The sequence below is a fragment of the Rutidosis leptorrhynchoides genome, chromosome 11 (assembly GCF_046630445.1).
Source record: "Rutidosis leptorrhynchoides isolate AG116_Rl617_1_P2 chromosome 11, CSIRO_AGI_Rlap_v1, whole genome shotgun sequence".
Taxonomy (NCBI): domain Eukaryota; kingdom Viridiplantae; phylum Streptophyta; class Magnoliopsida; order Asterales; family Asteraceae; genus Rutidosis; species Rutidosis leptorrhynchoides.
The window spans coordinates 160,711,624-160,725,728 of record NC_092343.1 but is presented as its reverse complement, the minus strand read 5'-3'; the positions used below and the strand labels follow the sequence as shown (position 1 = coordinate 160,725,728).

At 35.9% G+C, this 14,105-nt stretch overlaps 1 pseudogene; it reads left to right on the top strand.

Annotated features, from left to right (window-relative positions):
* Window positions 1–14,105, top strand: part of LOC139875150 (NAD-dependent protein deacylase SRT2-like) — an 81,012-nt pseudogene that overhangs the window by 56,009 nt on the left and 10,898 nt on the right.

Sequence of the window (14,105 nt, the reverse complement as noted above, 5' to 3'; positions counted from 1 at the left end):
ACCCTAAAGAACTAGTCTTCTCCCCCCATTCTGAATTTTTATTTTTTTAGGTTTTTACAAAATGAAGACTGCCTGTGAACTAAACCATGGTCTAATGCTACACGCTTTGATCACTAAACGTAATAATGACATACTACCGAGTGAAATAGTATCAGTAATCAGAGAAAGAATGGACGGAGTTAGAAAAGAATCCAGATGCGAAGATAATAAGTTACAATTTGGTAAAGGAAAATCAAAATCCGCAGCGAAAAGAAGAGCACGACACCTAGAAAGATGTCACAAATGCGGAAAATGGTCACATGGAGGTAAATGTTCAAATAATCAAACCTATTCAAACACCGAATTTGTTACTTTATGCAGAGACGGACCGTTCATATGTTTAGAAGAAAAGACACTGAATGCTCGAGGTTACGCCTATGTAGCTATGGAAAACCAATTAAACCGACTATCTTATGAATGGGATAGATCATATAACTAAGAAATCTATTTCACAGGTATGTCTGTACAGTTTTTATTTTTATTTTTATTTTTAACCTTTTGATAATAAACGCTAATTTGTTCGCTAAAAAGTATTAAATTGGTATTGAATAAAATTAGGTTTGGCGACCGAAATTATTGATATCATTCAAAAATTTATTACATCACTGCGAAATTTAACGTTTATTCTTAAGGTATAAATATCTTTAATCAATCAACCCAAAATATTTCAAAAATTCGTCATAAGTTAAATTAGGTTTTGGAACCGAAATTACTTTACCGAAAAGAGGGGCGCATATTTTTGATAATATTTGATTGATTAAAGTGGGATAAAAAGCCAAAAAGATTTTTAATTTTATTTTTACCATGTTTTTAAAATTAATATTTAAATCTTAAATTAATATTGTAAACTTTGTAAAAACAATATATTTAAAATTGTAAATATTTGAAAAATTAATATAAGTTTGGTGTGAATTTATAATATGAATTTTTAAATTAAGTTTGGTGTGAATTTTTAATTTTTAAAATATGAATTTTATTTTTATGCATTTCAAATTTTAAGTTTAGTGTGAATTTTTAATATTAATTTTGAATTTTATATTTAAATTGTGTGAATTTAAAAACAAAAATTTACTTTATCTCATTAAGTTAAAAATATGATTTTTAAAATTCGTCGTAAGTTGAAGACTAGGTCTTTGAACCGAAATTGCTTTACCCAAGGGAGGGACGAGAACTTTTATTATCATTATTTTTAATCTTATTGAATTAAAGTATGCCAAAAACATTAAAAAAACTCAAAAATCTTAGCTTTTAAAACAATCGCTACAAAAAGACAAATTTTAAAATTTTGTCGAAGGACGGACTAGGACATCGATCCGAAACGACCTCGTCCTAAATAACAAGGGAAATAAAATTTTAAAATTAATTACTCAATTGTTTTAATTAGTATAAGATATATATAAAAAAAAAAAAAAACAAACTCCGCGACTCGCGGAGTTTGAAGGGGAAATCTCCGCGAGTCGCGGGAGGACCAAAATACAGAAAAAAATAAAAACGAGCTAAACTGATCAGTTGCACACCACACCAAAAATACTGCGAAGAACACAGCAAAAAATACTCCGAAAAAACCGAAAAAACATCCCCAAAATCACAATTTTTAACCGTTAATCATCAAATCTTTTACTAAAATCATGTTGAGAAGGATGCTATCAAGGAATTACTCAAGAAAAACGGTAAATTTCTACACCTAAACACCATTTAATCCTAAAATTAGTGTTCTTGAGCAATTTTTTCCCCAATTTAATTTTGATGCTTTTTAGTGTAATTAGGCTTAAATTGTTTATGTATTATGCTTGTATAACCTAGATTGATGCTGTTTAATATGATTAGAAGCCTTAAACTTCAAATTTTGAGTAATCTAGGGTTTGTGTTCTTGAGCAAATTTGGGGCTTTTTGATATAAACAGGTTATGGCCGATTTTTGTCATGAATTGTTGCTAAATTAAGTAGTGTAACATGTTTAGGTAGTTAAATGATCCAAACTTTGAGCCTAAACATGATTTTGAGAATTAAAGTGGACTTTTTCAAGTCTAAAATTCATGAACTTGATTTTTGAGAGATAATGCCATTTGAAACTTGTTTAATTGCTAGTAATGATTATTTTGACATGTTATTTGAATTGAATGCTTATGAACTTGATAAACATTTTCGTATATGCTTATTTGAAAAAGTGTAGATTTGATAAAAATGTGAAAATGAGCTTAAGTTTGATATAAATTGATCATGTCATTGTAATTATTTTGATTGATGATTTTGCTGACACTAATGCATATTTGGATGCACAAAAATTGTGTTTGATGTGTTTTGCAGACTGAAAGGGGTGAATCTTCATCCCAAGCTCGCAATGCTCCTGCTGAGAATGCGGAACAACAGGAGGTGGATAACTACTACAAGCAAGATATACCTCATCCAGTCATGACCTTTTCTGATATGCACTTGGAAGATTTGCACCCGAACCTGAGATTTGACAGACTTTGGATAGATTATCCAAAATATCAAAGGGGTTTGCATACTCTTCATTCTAAGGTTGTTGAGGTACCTAGGGTCATAGAATGGGGACCGTTAGAAGCTGTAGAATTAGCCGGGCCAATTAGGGAATTACTTGTACAGAGGTATGGTAATTCTACTTTTAATGACTGGGTACGTTTATTCACCATGCGTAGACCTGTATATAAAGTATGGTGTGAAGAATTGTTGTGTAGTATAGAATTAAATGATCGGGTAGCTAGTTTAACCGATCGATCTTTTATTAGATTTTTGTTAGGAGGTTCGATGCGCCACATGTCTTTACTAGACATGGCTCAGGCTTTACGTATATATACGCCTGAGGAGTTAGCATCTGCCGATTGTAGAGGGTTGATACTAAATGGTAGAAAGATAGATGAAAATTTTGATACACACGGTGTATGGAGTCAAATGACAAGCCATCACCGTTTCAAAGGGGGAAATTACTCTTATTTGGATATAGATAGAGCCGAATTAAGAGTAATTCATAGGTTTTTAGCTAATTCGATTACACAAAGAGGTAAGAACAAGGAAAAGGTAAATGAACAGGATTTGTTTTACCATATGTGTATTCGAGACCCACAAAGCGCTGTAAGTATACCTTATTGTGTGGGTTATTATTTATCAGCTATGGTTAGGGGGATGAGACCGCATAGCATAATAGGAGGTGGTATTTTTATTACTTTGATTGCTGAATATCTCGGTGTGGATATAAGTCGGGGGGGATTATTAGTCGAAGAACCAGAACCCCGCGATACTATAGGTTTAAATGTATACCATGGTGCGAAAGTTTTGAAAAGGCGAAATAACGCCGCAGTACAATACCATGGTAGACATCCACAGGTTGAGAGAAACCAACAGCAAGGTAATGTAGGAGGGGGAAATGAGATGCAAGAAATGCAAAGGTTTATAGCTTCACAGGAGTACGAAAATGCTAGACAGAGAGCATTTGAAGATTGGCAAGTTCATCAGAACCAAATCATAGCTCATTGCCAACATATAGGTAGAAACTATATTCCTACGCCAAAACCCATATTCCCTCCCTGGTCTATAGAGATGCAACCACCGTATCCTACGTATAACCCTGCCGAAGCATTCTATAGCACCTATGGTTATGCTTGGAACCCCTATTGGTACCAGTATCATCCCTAGTCTACTTAGTTTTATTTATTTTGTAATTTGTAATGTTGATATGTTTAATACTTATGTTAATATTGTAATAGTTTTTATAATTTTCTAACTTTTATTCTTAGATTTTAATAATTTTGAATGTGGGGTAATATACCAAACTTCAAAAATATGTATATATGTTTGTAGTTTATCTTATGTACACAACAGGGTAAAACAACGCATTTTCAAAGACTGGCATTAAGTTCAGCAAAAGCAACTAATTTTGACGACAAGATGCAAAATATATGTGAAATAACAACAAGACGGAATGAACAAATGATGTGCACCATTTATCATTCAACAAACAAACGCCAATATGTTTGGAAAATTTGGTAAAATTTAATCATTTTCACACAAATCACCCTCAATAATTTAATTTGTTACTGATTTCTTGCAAATGAGGGCATTGCAAGATCTTAAGTGTGGGAAGGGGTTAAATTCTTTCGGATTTTAAAATTTTTATCTTAAACACTTGGTTACCATTAAAAATACTAGTAAAGCAGTAGTTGTATTAGAATCTAGTGCTCTCTGATAATAAAGAACAGCCCTAGTCTTATATACTGACTACCCAATTCTAGTAAAATTTTTCAAAATTTTCAATTAAATGAACTCAAAATCATGTTTATACATATTTATGAACGATAAAACTAGGTTTTAACACCGAAATTATTGTTACCTCGGAAAGGACATAAATTGAGAAACAAACCAAAATGTTAAAATTCATTTAAAATGGAATAGAGGACGATAAAAAGGAAAATAAAAGCCAAGTGTGGGAAAATTTACCAAGTTATCTTAAACATATGTCACATATTTTTGTACAAATAATTGAAAATACTTTTGCTTTGGACTAAACTAAAAAGTTTTACCTGATTTACTGTAAGAAAGATGGATCTACACGATGAATCAATTCCATCATTAAAAGGAAGTAAAGTCTTCCGAAAAAGAAACGCGCTTCTTGATTTAGGTCAAGAAGTTGTCGTTCAGACCAGCTGTAGGTTGACGAAAAATCTAGAAAAGTCATCGCTAAAATCAGCAGGAAATCCACGGACCTCAGCATTAAACAGGGTCACCAAGTGGTCAGATTTATCCTAACCATGAGAAGGATTTATCTCGTAAAATGGGGTGGCACCATGCAAATTAGCTGGATAAGACTAATGAATCAGATCCCCAGAAAGGATAATCTCCTTAAAAGATCAAAAATCAGCTTTTAAGACTGATATTACTCAATCCTAGAGATTGACCTTAAAGATTGAGAATTACAAACTCATGGAATTCAATGATATCTAAACTCGAGATTGAACGAGAAAATATTTTGATCAAAATTACAAACCGATTTGTTTTCTGAAAACCCTATTTTCAATACGTTCATTACCATTGAACGTAAAATCCTAGGAATTCACCTGGAATTCATTAGGTCACCTGAACTAAATCGGGTGTCAACCGTAAGAACGGTGGTTGCATAGCATGGTCAAAGACAGAACCTTGTGCCAGACCAAAAAATTATAAGGGTGAGCTTTACTATTGCTCCTACCAAGGATAGTAATTGCGTCCGACACGTTATAGACCATAATTAAAAGCATGTAAGGGGACATTGCCTTAACAGTTGCTTGTTCAACGCTTTCCTTTACAACCGGACGGTAGTTTACCGAAAGGTAATATACGGGACAAGTAAACTGGACGTGTTGCTTTCCAAATACAAGGTTAGCAAGTGGGTGACACAAAACCATAAGTTTTGAGCTAAAATTTTTAAATCTGAAACCCACCAAACCCACAAAAATATTTTGCAAACACCGGTAAAGGGTTATTCCGGAAAACTTATCTAGGGTAAAAACTAGATTTAATTTTCAAAAGATCAAATGTTTTCATAAAGATCCAATTTCCTTAATGGATCTAAATTTTTATAGTCATGTGGGACTGTAAACCATATCGTTACTACCATTGTTTATACCACCGTATAGAAATCACTGATGTACAAAGTGTGAAGAATAAAGAAGTGATTCTAGTATTTCAAGACGATATTGCTTGAGGACAAGCAACGCTCAAGTGTGGGAATATTTGATAATGCTAAAAACGAACATATATTTCATAGCATTATTCCTCAAGAAAGACAAGCTTTTAGTTGCAATTGTTCTATTTACAAGTGATATTCGTTTAAATAATAAAAGGTGAAGACAAAAGACAGATTCGACGAATTGAAGACGCAAACGACCAAAAAGCTCAAAAGTACAAAAGACAATCAAAGAAGTTCCAATTATTGATAAGAAACGTCTCGAAATTACAAGAGTACAAGATTCAAAACGCAAAGTACAAGATATTAAATTGTACGCAAGGACGTTCGAAAATCCGGAACCGGGACCAGAGTCAACTCTCAACGCTCGACGCAACGGACTAAAAATTACAAGGCAACTATGCACATAAATATAATATAATATTTAAATAATTCTTATAATTATTTATATATTATATAAATAAATAAAAACCGTCGGCAAGAGAGACTCCAAAATGGGTGAGCTGTAATTTCAAACTCCGCGACTCGCGGAGTTTGAAGGCCAAAAGGGCCGCGAGTCGCGGAGCCCCAAGTTTTGAAACTCCCTATAAAGCAAACCGAATTCTGATCATTTTCATCATCTTTTTTTCCTTCTTCTCTCAATATATACGAAATATATATATATAATTTATATTTTAATTTTAATTTTAATTTTAAATCCTAATAATAAGGGTATGTTAGCGAATGTTGTAAGGGTGTAAGTCGAAATTCTGTCCGTGTAACGCTACGCTATTTTTAATCATTGTAAGTTATGTTCAACCTTTTTATATTAATGTCTCGTAGCTAAGTTATTATTATGCTTATTTAATCCGAAGTAATCATGATGTTGGGCTAATTACTAAAATTGGGTAATTGGGCTTTGTACCATAATTGGGGTTTGGACAAAAGAACGACACTTGTGGAAATTAGACTATGGGCTATTAATGGGTTTTATATTAACTAAACAATACCTTGTTAATTTAATATACAAACTTATAATTTGACGTATTTATATATAACCACATACGCTTGACTGGGTACGGTGGGCGGGATATCTATAAATATCAATAATTATTCATTTTACCGGATACGGAACTGGATTAATAGTTAATAGACTTGTTGAAACAGGGGTGAATTACATTCAAGGGTAATTGGTGTAATTGTTAACAAAGTAGTAAAACCTTGGTTTATACGCAGTCGATAACCTGGTGTATTCATTAAACAAAGTATTAAAACCTTGTTACAATTTGAATCCCCAATTAGTTGGAATATTTGACTTCGGGAATAAGAATAATTTGACGAAGGCTTTCGCTCTTTATATTTATGACGGATGGACTATTATGGACAAATCCGTATGGACATATTAAATAAGCTAGGACAAAGGACAATTAACCCATGGGCATAAAACTAAAATCAACACGTCAAACATCATGATTACGGAAGTTTAAATAAGCATAATTCTTTTATTTCATATTTAATTTCCTTTATTTTATATTTAATTGCACTTCTAATTATCGCATTTTTATTGTTATTTTATTTAATTGCACTTTTAATTATCGTACTTTTTAATTATCGCAAGTTTATTTTATCGCATTTTTATTAATCGCAATTTCATTATCATTATTTACTTTACGCTTTAATTTAAGTCTTGTATTTATTTTTAATATTTTACATTTGGTTTTAACTACGACTAAAGTTTTAAAATCGACAAACCGGTCATTAAACGGTAAAAACCCCCCTTTATAATAATAATAATATTACTTATATATATATTTGTATTTTTATAAAAGTAAACTAATATAGCGTTAAGCTTTGTTTAAAAAGATTCCCCGTGGAACGAACCGGACTTACTAAAAACTACACTACTGTACGATTAGGTACACTGCCTATAAGTGTTGTAGCAAGGTTTAAGTATATCCATTCTATAAATAAATAAATATCTTGTGTAAAAATGTATCGTATTTAATAGTATTTCCTAGTAAAAATATAAGCTATTTTATATATACCTCGCACGACATCAGTGTAGCAATTTAGTTGTTCAAGCCGTGCACAAAGGCAGTAGGGATAGGAGTTATGCAGGATGGAGAAAATTTATCGAAGCTAACCCTAGTCCACCTCATACTGCATTAGCTTCTTTATAAAAAGCCAACCGGATTAGCTTTATGAATGCATAAAACTTTGACAGGACATCCTTTTCTTCCATTTGTACGCCCATTTTTTGATAAAACGTGTGTCCTCACAGCATCTTGAAGGGGGAGCGTCTCTAAAATCGAGTCAATTAAATTCGTTTGCAAGCAACTGATTCTATCCACTTCACACCTCTCAGTATTGTTATTATGATAGACATTACAAGTATTAAGTATACATGTTGACTGCAGTGGGCGGCACCAATCGAAGGTCTGGGTTGTGATGTTATGGATTTTACTTAATGGGCACATGCTCTGCACATGATGCAAACAATTACTCCCTCTAAATATTCGGTCAAGACTACTACGTGCTTTTCTGAATGTAAACGTGCACATGCATACTTAAAACAACTTCTTAAAACCCACGACCCACGTGCATGACTCTAAATCAACTGCTACCAATTTTGGAGTACTTGCAATAATTTTTTATCCTTCTTGGACTTTCAATTGGGCCGCACAAGCTTTTGGGCCTAACCAGACTCGGGTTCAAGATTACCCAACAATTACTTCTATTGCTATTTTGATCCAACACTTTATTCTTAATCTTGGGCGTTCCTCACTTTAGCTTGTGATCTTCTCCAATTAGTATTAATTCGGAAGATCTATATCATATGACGACAATTCAGACAAGAGTTTTAGAATGACGATGTCTGCTTTCCGACTTGTCAGGTACAAATGTTCATGCAAATTCATTTACGCGAACTGATGATACGCATAATGATCCGTCTCAAAATAGGCAAGCATCTCAGCAAAAATCACACCCGGCACTACGAGTCCCGAGTTTCCAACTCCTTTTCTCGTCATCCGTCTGACGTCTTCCCGGATACTCCTCCATGACTGACAAAGGGCAAGGCTAAGAACCTGGATGACAAACACGTAACCGGCACCTTACAACCGGTCAAGATAATCGTAACTAGGCATCGCAAGACCAGTCATCATAATCGTGACAGTCAAGAAACACTTAGAACGTGTCTAGGCGAAACCTACCCGGTGTAACATACCGCCTTTTTCCATTTACTTTTCCGTTATACTAATATAAAGTCCGTTATATGTTTATAACATCTCCCGTTGATACGCGTTTTAAATTATCTCGTTTAGGTAATTCACGCACCCGAACGAAAGTTGAGGGACTAAACTTGACAAAGGATCAAACCCTTGACTAGGTCAAAGGGTCAAACCCCTTTCACCCATTCATTATCATCTCCATCTCTCTCTCTTTCTCTCTAGCAAGAACACACACCCATTTACCAAATTCATTCAATCATCATCTAAATCCGATCTAGGAGGCTTACAACAAAATAAATTACATATTCGTAATCCTCTCTTCATCCTCTTCATTTTGGTACCAACTTCATCTCGTTTGGGTAACATTTCTAAAACTCTAGATTTCTCTAAATTCGTGTTTTTGACTTGAAATGGTGTTAGTTAGTGTCTATGGCTCATTGTGATGTCGTGTGTGTAATTTATATGCTCGATCTCGTTGTTTTAGTGTAACTAGCATGAACTTGAATTTTGGTGTGTTGTTCTTGAATTTTGGATGATCATATGTTGTTAGATGTTAAAAGTTCATATTCTAATTGTGTTCCTAGTATCACTAGCTTCAATTTGATGTGTAGGTTGCCTTAGAAAACTTCATGAACTTGATTATTGATTTTGGTGAATTTGGGTTAGGGTTTGATGAACTTGAAATGGACTTTTGATGCATTGAATGCCATGGATTATTATTGGCAAGTGTTTAGTTGGATTGTATGCTTGATTACCTTCGAAACGGCATATCATTCATGTAAATTGGTTGCCCGAATCATTGAATTGCATTTATGAACTTGTATGCGGTTAATGTTAAGCATTAGATGCGGTTTTGGTTGTTGTAATAGGTAGATTGATTGATGAAATGTGTTTAGTTGTTTTCCTCGTCAAATTACCTTCCCAACGGTATAAGATACTTGTCTTGATTGTTTGCGGATCATAAATGGTGATTGTTTGAAGTTAGGTTCGTGCATAAAACTTAAAAACTGCCAGAATTCTCTGCACAGGTAATGGCGCGGCGCGCCATATACCCGCGCGGCGCGCCAAAGTGGTCTGTCCAACTTTGTCAATTTTCGAATAATGTTTGCTATGCTACGCACCTCCGATTCACATGTAACTTGTTCTAACATGCTCATACATGATTAAAAACCTCAGAAAAATAGTTCGGGACCCGACCCGAACGTGTTGACTTTTTCGTTGACTTTGACCGACCAAAGTTTGACCTTTTGTCAAACTTAACCAAATGATTATGCAACCTTCCTAATTTGTTTATATACTTGTATCTTGCATGAAACTTGACAATTTGATTTCACATGCTACATAATCGAGTCGTAACGAGCCATAGGACTAATTGAACATCTTTGACCTATCGTGTTTACCGTTATTGATACGACCTATTTGTTTAGGTCAAGACTAGCACTATCCTTCGCACGCGTTATTTTGTGAAGTACTTTTCGTACGTGCACTCAAGGTGAGATCATAGTCCCACTTTTACTCTTTTGCACTTACATTTGGGATGAGAAAAACATAAACGTTTCTTTTTACTAAGTGAACACAAGTACAGGAAAACAAACATTCTACATACGAGTTTGAACAAAAATCCTCAATTCGATTATCATTAGTTACACTTGCCGGGTGTAAGCGAGAACTTATGTTATATGGCCATATGGGTTTGACAAACCCTCATTCAAACGGTTCGCTACCGTTTACGAATGAAATGTATTTTCGAGAAACAGTGTATGTTCTAACACTATTGTGATGGGGTTCTATGGAAGGAATGTTAAGCATTGATAATTGGGTGCTCGTGAAACAAACTTTTGGAATGTATTACTATTATCTCATGGTTGCAAATCTTGTGGTTCACTTGTACTTACTTACTTAAACCTATGATTTCACCAACGTTTTCGTTGACAGATTTCTATATTTTTCTCAGGTCCTTGAACGATACATGATACATGCTTCCGCTCATTATTTTGATACTTGCATTAGATGTCGAGTATATATGCATACATGGCTCGTCTTTTGGCTACTTTTAAATTGTGTCGCATAAGTTTCATTTGTAGTTAAAACTTTGTATCGTAACTTGTGGTGGAACTATTCTTGTAAACTTTGAACAATCTTTACATTTGAAATGAATGCACGTTGTTTTAAAGACTTATGACCACGTAACGGGACCTAAGTAGACGGCGCCGTCAAACATGATTTGGTCGGGTCGCTACAGATGGTATCAGAGCGTTGGTTGTAGGGATTTAGAGTTCATTGGTGTCAACCTCGAGTCATAGTGTACATTGGTGAGTCTAGACTACAACCAGCATATAAACTTGAAGTAGGAATTACTTGACTACTTGTGCATTTATACTCGAACGCTTCTACTCATATCTACTCTTAGTTCATCTTAATCTCACGTTGTTTAATTTGATTGACACGCCACCTTGACTTTATAGAATAATGTCGAATGCACATATGAATCAGGGTAATATAATTTCCGGGATTATATTACGGTGACTCATATGAACGTTCCGACATTATGGCATAAAGAATTTAAGGCGAGTCGAGGAAAAACTTCTCTTTATCTTTATTCTATATCACGGTTAGTATTATTGAGAATACTAATCAATGATATTCTTGTGTCTTGAAGGAACAATGGCTCCTCGTCGTGTACGCCGCACTGAAACTCCCGAACAAGCTCTCGAACGAATGATAGCTACCGCCGTAGATGCGGCCATGGCCGGTCACTCATCCAACAACAACAATAATAACAACCACAACAACAACAACAACAATGGAGCCGGAAACTCAAACGAGGGATGCTCCTATAAAGCTTTCATGGGGTGAAAACCTCACACTTTTGATGGAACCGGGGGACCGGTCGTGCTCACCCGATGGTTTGAGCAAACGGAAGCCGTCTTTAGCATAAGCGGTTGTCGGGACCAAGACAAGGTCAAATACTCCACTCACACCTTCGCTGGTGTCGCTCTTACATGGTGGAATACTTATGTACAATCGGTGGGTACAGATGAAGCTCACGCCCTCTCTTGGGCTGACTTGAGGGAAAAGATGATTGTCGAATATTTCCCTCGTGAAGAAACCCGAAGGCTCGAACAAGAGCTAAGAACTTTAAAGGCGATCGGAAATGATCTCAAGGCTTACAATCAACGATTTTTCAAACTAGCCTTGATGTGCCCAAATCTTGTGAACCCCGAAGCTTTAAGGGTTGAACTTTACATGGATGGTCTTCCAAAGAGTATCAAACACGGAGTAATGTCATCCAAACCCACTAATCATCAAGAAGCTTTGAACATGGCCCGCAAATTGATAGAAACGGTTGACGAAATCGTAGTTCCGGCACCTAAGGCCGAGGATAAATCGGGCGGCAACAAAAGAAAGTGGGAACCCTCCCAATCAAGCAACAACAACTTTGCTAAGAAGCCTTACACCTCCGACGGCAAGAAAGGTTATGCCGGGAACCTACCTCTTTGCAACAAATGCAACAAACATCACTTTGGCGAATGTAGTAAGTTAATTTGCCACCGGTGCCAAGGAGTTGGTCATAAGGCCAACGATTGTAAAAGTGCCACTCCCGTCGCTCGAAAGTGGCCCAATGCACCAAAGACGGGCACTTGTTACGAATGTGGCCAAACGGGTCATTATAGAAATGCATGCCCAAAGAATAAAGATAACCCCAATACGCGCGGCCGAGCTTTCAACATCAACACCGAGGAAGCCCGGGATGACACTGAACTAGTCACGGGTACGTTTCTTCTCAACAATTCTTATGTCTCTTGCTTATTCGATTCGGGTGCCGATAAATGCTTTGTATCCAAGACTTTGACTCATTCTTTTAGCACTCCACCTCTTCCATTAGATACCACTTATACCATTGAAGTGGCTAACGGGAAACTATTAAGTGCCGACACATATTACCGAGGGTGTACGTTAAACATTTTGGGTAAGGAATTTGAAATTGACTTGATACCCATGGAACTAGGAAGCTTTGATGTAATAATCGGTATGAATTGGTTAGTCAAAATGAAATCTCACATCCTTTGTGATCTTAACGCAATCCGAATTCCTATCGAGAATGGTGAACCTTTGATTGTTTATGGCGATAAGAGTTGCGCCAGACTCAACCTCGTTTCGTGCCTTAAAGTTAGAAAACTACTCCGTAAGGGTTGTTTTACGATCCTTGCCCACATTAAGAAAGTCGAGTCCGATGAGAAGCATATCGATGATGTGTAAATTGTTAGTGACTTTTTCGATGTATTTCCCGACGAATTGCCGGGTCTTCCACCTCATCGACCGGTTGAATTCCAAATCGATCTTATTCCAGGAGCCGCACCCGTAGCACGTGCACCGTATAGACTTGCTCCATCCGAAATGCAAGAATTGCAAAGTCAAATCCAAGAACTACTTGATCGTGGTTTTATCCAACCTAGCCATTCACCATGGGGCGCTCCGATTTTTTTTGTTAAAAAGAAAGACGGATCCCTACGAATGTGCATTGACTATCGTGAACTAAACAAATTGACGGTTAAGAACCGATATCCTCTTCCTCGCATCGATGACCTCTTTGATCAACTACAAGGGTCTTGTGTATATTCGAAAATCGATCTCCGCTCGGGTTATCATCAATTGAGGGTTAAGGGGGAAGATGTCTCCAAAACCGCTTTCCGAACTCGTTATGGTAGTTATGAATTTCTTGTAATGTCATTTGGTCTCACTAACGCACCGGCGGTGTTCATGGATCTTATGAACCGCGTGTGCAAACCGTATCTTGACAAATTCGTTATCGTGTTCATCGATGATATTTTAGTCTATTCAAAAAGCGAAGAAGAACACGAGGAACACCTCCGACTTGTGCTTGAACTTTTAAGACAAGAACAACTCTATGCCAAATTCTCCAAGTGTGAATTTTGGTTAAAGGAAGTTCAATTTCTTGGTCATGTTGTAAGTGACCAAGGTATTAAAGTCGATCCAACGAAAATCGAAGCCATTAGCAAATGGGAGACTCCTACTACTCCTACTCACATTTGTCAATTCTTGGGTCTCGCCGGATACTACCGTAGATTCATCAAGGATTTTTCTTTGGTTGCTCGTCCTCTAACAGCTTTAACTCACAAGGGAAAGAAATTCATTTGGGCGACCGAGCAAGAATCC